Source organism: Bufo bufo, chromosome 4, assembly GCF_905171765.1.
Source record: "Bufo bufo chromosome 4, aBufBuf1.1, whole genome shotgun sequence".
Classification (NCBI taxonomy): Eukaryota; Metazoa; Chordata; class Amphibia; order Anura; family Bufonidae; genus Bufo; species Bufo bufo.
This window is the reverse complement of record NC_053392.1, coordinates 608,571,887-608,580,271: the sequence shown is the minus strand read 5'-3', so window position 1 is coordinate 608,580,271 and position 8,385 is coordinate 608,571,887. Positions and strand designations below refer to the sequence as shown.

Below are 8,385 nucleotides of genomic sequence, written 5' to 3'. Positions count from 1 at the left end.
ATTATGACAGAATGAATAATGGAATGCCTATAAAGCTGCCTATAAAGGCATTCCGTTATGCATTCCGTCATGGAATTGCATTATGGTCCATGGTAACGGAATCCATAATGCAATTCACTATTTACCACCAAACGAAGCCTGAACGAATTTTAAAATATGAAATTTGCTCATCTCTAATTATGAACAGACTGCTGGCGGTTTTATTTGTGTTTTTGAGGTGACAGGTTCCCTTTAACAGCAAGCAGAGTTCATGGGGGGGCGAGGGGAGGGCACATTCCTGAGTCCTCTATGAGCCTACAGTACCGCCCACCCCCACAGGAACTCTGCTTGCTGCTGCCCTCAGAAAGTCCTATACATGAAGTTCTGGAACTGGAACGTTTTATACAGTCTCTATTAGCACTAGCGTAATTAGAAATGACTGGGCCCCACAGGAAATTTTTGAACGGGCCCCACAGGAAATTTTTGAATTGCCCCCCTCCCAGCTGTCCGGCACCTCTGACCAGCAGAGACACTTGACTTCCCTAATACAGTCCAATTATCGTCCAATAGACAAGTCATGGAAATATAGAAAGTATACTGTACTAACCAGAAGACCTTTATTCTTACCTTTACTGTCAAAATATCATACTACAGTATACATATATTTCCATGACTTGTCTTTTGGACGATAATTAGAATTTGGACTGTATTAGGGAAGAAGTCAAGTGTCTCTGCCGGACAGAGGTGCCAAACAGCTGGGGGGGGGCCCGTTCAAAAATTTCCTATGGGGCCCACTGCCCAGTCATTTCTAGTTATGCCAGTGCTAGGAGACTGTTATTAGTACACTACAGACATTTTTTTCATTGATGATCCCGGTTGTAAAGATAGTCCTACTGTGTGGACGACGGCTGGCAGTGGTACAGGTCCGGACTGGCTGTGAGATGATGGTTGTGGGTGGCACTGGCGTCTGTCGCGGCCGGGCAGCACAACTCACTCTAAAGTTCTTCCACTTCCATGCTGGGTGCGCGCCTGCTGCTTGCACTGGCTGGGCCAATCAGCAGCAGGATCTTAACACACTGCTAATGCTGATTGGCCCAGTATGTGAAGCAGTGCAGGCGCAGCAGACGCATGAGCCGAGGGAGCGCGGCTGGGTCCTAGGGAGCGCACAGTGACTGCTGGTATCCAGGGTAACAGGGGGAGGGGATACCACCTTTAACTCACCCTTGGCCCCTTTACCCAACCTTGACCCATAACAAAAGACACGACAACTGTATCACTTTATTGCTGGATGGTGATCGGCCACAGCTTCTTTATTAAAGCGGCAAACCTTAATAAACCATAATATTGGAACGGTATGCCAAAGGCTGGACTCCCAGCGGGCAAGTTAAACCGTAATCATCCGAGCTGTCTGCCAACCGCTGGACTCCCAGCGGGCAGTTACTCCATCTGCTACCACCATATCTCCGCTGTACTCAAATGCCGCCACGGAGGAGGCCCGTTCTCCCAACGGGGCTCCGACCACCACCCAGCATAACAGAGTCTGTTTTAGCTCATGTACAGGCCAGAAAAGGAATTGTCCAAATTAACACCCAAAAGGAAGACACCATCAGGTCCCATTAAAAAACAAGGCCAATAAGGCCCGTGATGAGAGCATAGTCCAACCACTTTTCAAATCACTAGTCAGACCACACATAGAGTACTGTGTACAGCTCTGGGCTCAGAGGAGGGCAACTAAAGTAATGACTGGAATGGGGCAACTACAGTACCCTGGAAGATTGGCAAAATAAGGTTTATTCACTGTAGAAAAAAGACGACTAAGGCGAGATCTAATAACTGTGTATAAATATATCAGGGGTCAGTACAGAGATCACTCCCCTCATCTATTTATCCCCAGGACTGTGACGAGGGGACATCCTCTGCGTCTGGAGGAAAGAATGTATTTTCACAACATAGAAGAAGATTATTTACGGTAAGAGCAGTGAGACTATGGGACACTCTGCCTGAGGAGGTGGGTGAGAAAGGGATAATCATATGTCAGGACACATGAGGTCCAGAGCTCTGGAATAGACAAAGGTGCATTACCACAGCGAGGGTCACCAGCATCACTGCGCCTCCGGGGGAACTCTATACCAACCACCTCTGGAAGGAGTTATGACCACCAGAATTCCAGGATCCCTGTCCAAAAGTCTTCCACCTCTCGAAAAACCAAAGAGGGCCCACCAGCCTCTGTTCCTCTCTCCGCACCGCACAGAAGGTATACGAAAGCCAGCCATCGAACCGCTAAGCGCCACAAATCTGAAAGAAAAAACAATTAGCCCGAGCCACAACACGCAAAAGAGGATCGCACAACTAGACACAGAATAGTTATATTTCATCCAAAAAGTATTTTCTTTTTTGTTATTATTATTATTATTATTTTTTTTTTTTTTAAAGACCAAGGTAAATTGTCAAACCATAGTGCACTTGGAAAGAGTAAACGGATGGCTCACTGTGAGTGATCACGCTGGGTGCTCTGGACGAAGAGAGCCACCCCTTGCTCTGGAGAAGGTAAGATACATGCATAAAATTAAAAAGCAACTAACAAAACAATATCCTTAATCGATGAATACTCGATTTTCCTGGAGACCTAGATGTTTCTCACAATTAAAGTCCCAGTGTAATAAGCCCATATCATATGGGTGAGTCCCAGTGGAGATGATAAAAGCTGTGTCCCAGTAGGAGTAATCAGAATTGTATCCTCAAAGCTCTATATAGAGAACAGGGTTGTGCCTGTCCAGACTGGCATAGATAATAAATGCAACCAGATTTATTTTATTTTACCGTACCCGAACAAACCAGTCCGGGTACACAACCCCCCGGGCGCCCCGAGCGCCGGCCCAAATCACCCACAAATTGTCAAACCGCCTGGGGAAAACCTAACCTAAAGGGAAAAACAATTGGATCCCCACCATGCGTGAAGTCATTACAGAATACCAAACGAACCGACCAGCCGGACCGAAACCAGGCGGAGGGGAGGTACACACCCCTTTATATTAACTGGATCGACAGGTATAGACGGACCCCAATCCCGAGTACTATTACCCCATACAAAAATTCTGGAATAACAACCCCCCGCGCAGTGCGGCCTTGAATGAAGAGACAAACACCTTGGAGAAAATATCAATCAGCCAGAACAGAAGGCTGAAGGAGACGGGACGTGACTATCCAAACTAAATACTCCCTAACTATACCGGTATCGCCTACCATACAATGAAACGATACATGCAAATAATGCTTGGAGGGTCACCATGCCGACCTGTGAAGTCCTGTCAAGAGGACCAGTCAGTGGGTCTGACCCGCATAACAACCTAGATCCGAACGGGGAATGAAAGGCTGCAGTTTTACTGTGTAACTCCATGAATGGTGTTATATCAAGGCTCCCCCTGAGCGATGTCTACGAACGGACCTGGTTATCCGCTACTGGCTTACCATCTAGTTATACCTGCGACTACTGATTCCGCCATATCCACTCAACAAGGGGCAGCCCTGCTTCATACAAACCATGTGGCACCAGCAGGGCCGGTACAAGGCAGGGGCCGAAGGAGCGGGTGCCCTGGGCGCTACCATTTGCGGACAGGAGGGGGGCGCAGGTGAAGTGCCAGCAGCAGTGGCGTCGCCAGGGGGGGGCCAGAGGGGGCCACGGCCCCCCCTACATCATGCTGTGCCCCCCCATGTGCCCCCCCAACTAAAATGACCCCCCCCCCCAAGTGAGCAGCCGCCGCCGGGCACAGGGAGATGAGCGCTTCCATTGCGCTCATCTCCATTGTAAACTGTCTGTGCCAGCGGAGGTGCAGGGGAGGGAGAGGCGTGTCCCTTCCCTTTCCTCTGATAGGCTGCAGGCAGGCACCGAAGTGGAGGAGAGGCCCCGCCCCCTAATTACTCCTGTTTACCTTTCTAAAGCTAAAGGACCTTTGATGATGTCATCACAGGTCCTGTAAGGGAACTGCACAGTGTAAAGTGTAGTTCCCAGGTTAGAACAGTGCATCTGCCAGGACCTGTGATGACATCATCTTCAACATCACAGGTCCTGCAGAATCTAGCAAAGGAACTGCACCAAAAATGGTGTAGTTCCTAGGTTTCAAAGGTACATCTGCCAGGACCTGTGATGACATCATCACAGGTCCTTCAACCCCTAACAGCAAGTATTAAAAGTTCACAAGCAGCTCTGTATTGATCCATACAGACTGGAATGGAGAGGTAAGAGGAGGTCCTCCACTTTTCATCATTTACCCCCCCCCCCCCCTCCATGCCCTGTTTTTACTCATTGCTCACTCATGTATACTACTTCAGACAGTTACCACTATCTCATGTACCTCACAGTGACTATAATGCATAACTGACCACATATTTCTATAAACACTGCATCTACAGTATTATACCTTCTATGTGTCACATCAATACACTGCTCTGTATATATATATATATATATACACACACATACATGCACACACACTGCATATATTACACAGTATTATACATGCAATATGTACAGATATATAGTATATACCGCAGTGCACTGATATGTGAGGTATGAGGTATAATAGATGCTGTGTGTACAGATATCAGTACACTTCTGTATATACTATATATGTGAGGTACGAGGTATAATAGATGCAGTGTGTACAGATATATAGTATATACAGCAGTGTACTGATATGTGAGGTACGAGGTGTCAATACACTGCTGTATTTACTATATACCTGTACACACTGCATCTATTATACCTCGTACCTCACATATTACACTACTGTATATACTGTATACACTGCATATATTATACCCCGTACCTCACATATCAGTACACTGCTGTATATACTATATACCTGTACACACTGCATCTATTATACCCTGTACCTCACATATCAGAACACTAGGGAATATACTATATACCTGTACACACTGCATCTATTATACCGCGTACCTCACATAACTGTACACTGCTGTATATAATATACATCTGCATCTATTATACCTCTTTTGTGTGCCAGGGCTGTTTTGTAATCCCATTCCGGCCCTGATGGCATAAATTATAAAACGCAGCAGCAAGAATAGTTCATGGAACAAAGGGAGGGGCTATAAAAGGGGAATGGGGGCCCAATTTAGATTCCTGCTATGGGGCCCAGTGATTTTTATGTACGCCCCTGGCTGCAGGCACTAGGCCGGCAGCCTATCAGAGGCCGGCGCAATGACGTCATCGTGCCGCCTGAGCCTTACATTACAGCGTGGGACACAGGAAGAGGCTGCATCGCATCGCTGACACTTAGGTAAGTATAAGTGTTTTTTTTTAGTTTTTTTTTACAATAGTGTTACTGGCACATTGGGGGGGCTTATTACAAAACTGGCACATGATGATGGGGGGGAACTTTATAGTGTCTGTGACTTTCAAAGTCCCACAGTCCTTTGTTCTATTGCTTTAAGTATATTCTTGTTTTGAAACAACATTGATTCTTTCTTAAAAACGGGGGGGGGGGGGGGGGGGGGGGGCAGTTTGCCATCTTCGCCCTGGGCACCAAATGGCCTTGTCCCAGCCCTGGGCACCAGTATACTAATACCGCCCTCACGGCAACCAACCCAGCTGGACTAGAAGAAAGTCTCATGAACTGCTAACATCGTGTACATCTCCCCTGGATTCGACCCTACTGGATCCCACCGCACTGTAACTCCTGTAGCACTGGACATGAGGAAAGTGCATCACCACCAAGCTGCCCGCCTGCACAGACATGTTAGAAGCTCAGCAGCAGTGCCCAGGTATCAACCATACCAACGGAACCTTGGGCCGGCGGCCAGTACCGTAGACTGCAGAAAGAGAAAACCGTAATTGTGGCTGTGATGATATGAACTCACAACCATTTACATTAAAGGAAGGTCCATAGCCACGAGCTATAGAGCTGAATTCTAGAGAGATTACTACTACTGCGTCTCGCCTCCGTATATATGTACTAACCATGTCCTGTATGTCATTGTTGAAAGGCCAAATAAAACGCTTATATATTTTATTTTTTTTATTTTAATTTTTTATATACACACGGCCTAGTGCCCGCAGATAGGAGCATAACAGGCAGTACTACTTTTTATTTTATTTTTTTATTTTTTTAAATACTACACTCCATGCTGAAAGGGAAATTGGGAGAACACCCGACAGGACTGATCTATCCTAAAAAACATCCGCAAAAAAGGCCAGCCAATAAACAAGACACAAGATAGAAGCAAGGCTTCTCATGCAGGAGAATATAAACATACATAATAAATATATACATCGATCAAACCTGTTTATTTATTTATATATGTATTTATTCTTTTTTTATTTTTTAATTAATTAATTTTTTTATTTATTTTTTATACCTTTATCGTAATATATATATTCCATTTTTTTTTTTATCCATAAAATTACATTGTTAAATCATTTATTTTTAGTATAATTTCATTCTTTTTAATCACGTTTTTTTTTTTTTTTCAATTTTTTTATTTTTTATATAATACCTAGATGTATATATATATATATATATATATATATATATATATATATACATACTCAGTTCCATTTTTTTTTTTTTTTTTTTTTATAATACCCTTTGTTATTAATTTGTATATTTTAATGCCTATAATATATTAATTCGGTTAGTAATTTTCTTTTATTTCTTTTTTTTTTTTTTTTTTTAAACGCATAGACAGAAAAAACCGCCATATATGCTAATGATATCCCGTTGCTCAGGGCTGCACCTGAGTTGCCCAATTCCAGGAAAATATATGCGGGTAACCTACAGGCTCTGTAAATCCACCCTATTTTTAAGCCATTAAGCGACCATCGAGATTGTTTGTTTTTTTTTTTTTTTAATTTTTTATTTATTAAGGCAGGGACACCGCCTCTACCAGTGATTCTAACTCTGCACAAGAACCATCCTCCCCGCAGTACTCACCAGTCACAGAGAGGGACGGAACCTCCAAAGGAGCGGGTACGGGCTGCAGCGACCAGGCCGAGCCCTGGAGTGATGGTCAGGCAACAGCCTCGATACGGTGATTGTATAACCAGACTCCTCCGATGCGCCTGACATCCGTCCTAAAGATGATGATAAGCGCCACCTGAGGATCTGGAGCGCCCATTTCTCCCTGAAACCCAGGAACGGCGACAGGACTGGCGCATGTGGAATCCATTACGGCCATGCCTCCAGGCAACCTAAGGGAAGAGAAAAACCGCACCTGTGCCTACGTGAAGGGGAGGAAGGAGGGGGGGGGGGGTGTCGCCATAATGGCTGCAAATAAGACCCAGAGAGTCTCATTGTACGGAAGGGGCTCTGATCGCAAAGCTGGGACAGTAGGAATACCCCTTAGAAGCCATAGGCACAGGTGCACCGAAATCGGACATGGCAAGCACGAGGGGTTAATCTATAATATTGGACAGGAGACTGGGGGAAGCTAAAACAAGCAGCACATATGAAAACTCGCCTGCCCAGCGGTGCCCAGTACGGGACCCGGTAAACGCTGCAGGGGAAGGGGGGCGGGGCTTAGGCGAAGCGACCTAGCTTGCGCCATGGGAGCTAAAGGAGGCCGTCCAAAGCAGCAGGGGGAGGGGTGAGGACCCCATATTGCCCTGTATTACCGGGGAGACCAACAATCCCGCCCGGCTTGCTTAGCCCTAACGCCATGGAACAGAAGCTGGGAGGGGGGGGGGGGCTTTTGACACAGCGCAGCACCACAGACATCACAGGATGGGTCTAAAGAAACGGCGCACACACGCGGGAAGCTGGGGGATAATAAAAGTCGGGGGGGGGTTAGGAGGAACGGCGAGCAGACCGCCGGACCTTCGCTGAAGCTGCATGTATACCGCAGCAGCAGCTGCACAAAGCCCCAGAAGCAGGCACAGGGGAGGAGGATGGCAGAGCACAGCTAACCCTCCCCTCCTCATGGAACTCACCAGGAAGCAGCTCAAAAGGGCAGAACCACCTGTGGACTCCTGGTGTGGACAGAGCAAAGGGGTATGTACATACCAATCTGCTTCCACTTGCAAGAGGAAGTGACCAGGACAGAGAGGAGGTATATGTGACCTTCAGGATTTCCTGCACCGCCCCCATCCTGTCTAAGGAGGTTCCCCAGTGATTAACCCTCAATGACCCTAATCTGCAACCTACTTAACCATTACTGAGACGGGGCCAGATTCCTGAATACCCCTAAGGGGAAAAGGGGGGAGGGGGAGGACCATCAGTCCCTAAGCACCCTCCCTATACAGTCAGGCGCTTTCCAGTCAGTGAGTCAATGAGAGAAGTCAGGGGGGGGGGGGCGTGTATTATCGGCGGTGCTGGGAGCCAATTATAAGTGTGCAGACCGGCCCTGCAGTGAGCGCAGTTGCAGGGGGCGGGGCCTTCCGAGCGC

General features: G+C 46.7%; 1 long non-coding RNA gene across 1 annotated transcript; it reads right to left on the bottom strand.

Annotated features, from left to right (window-relative positions):
• Positions 1-2,151: 2,151 nt before the first annotated feature.
• Positions 2,152-7,008, bottom strand: LOC120997546. The gene is made up of 3 exons (XR_005778194.1): positions 6,936-7,008; positions 4,398-4,400; positions 2,152-2,259 (listed from the first exon to the last, which is right to left on the bottom strand). It is a non-coding gene; the product is annotated as an uncharacterized LOC120997546 (long non-coding RNA).
• Positions 7,009-8,385: the final 1,377 nt, after the last annotated feature.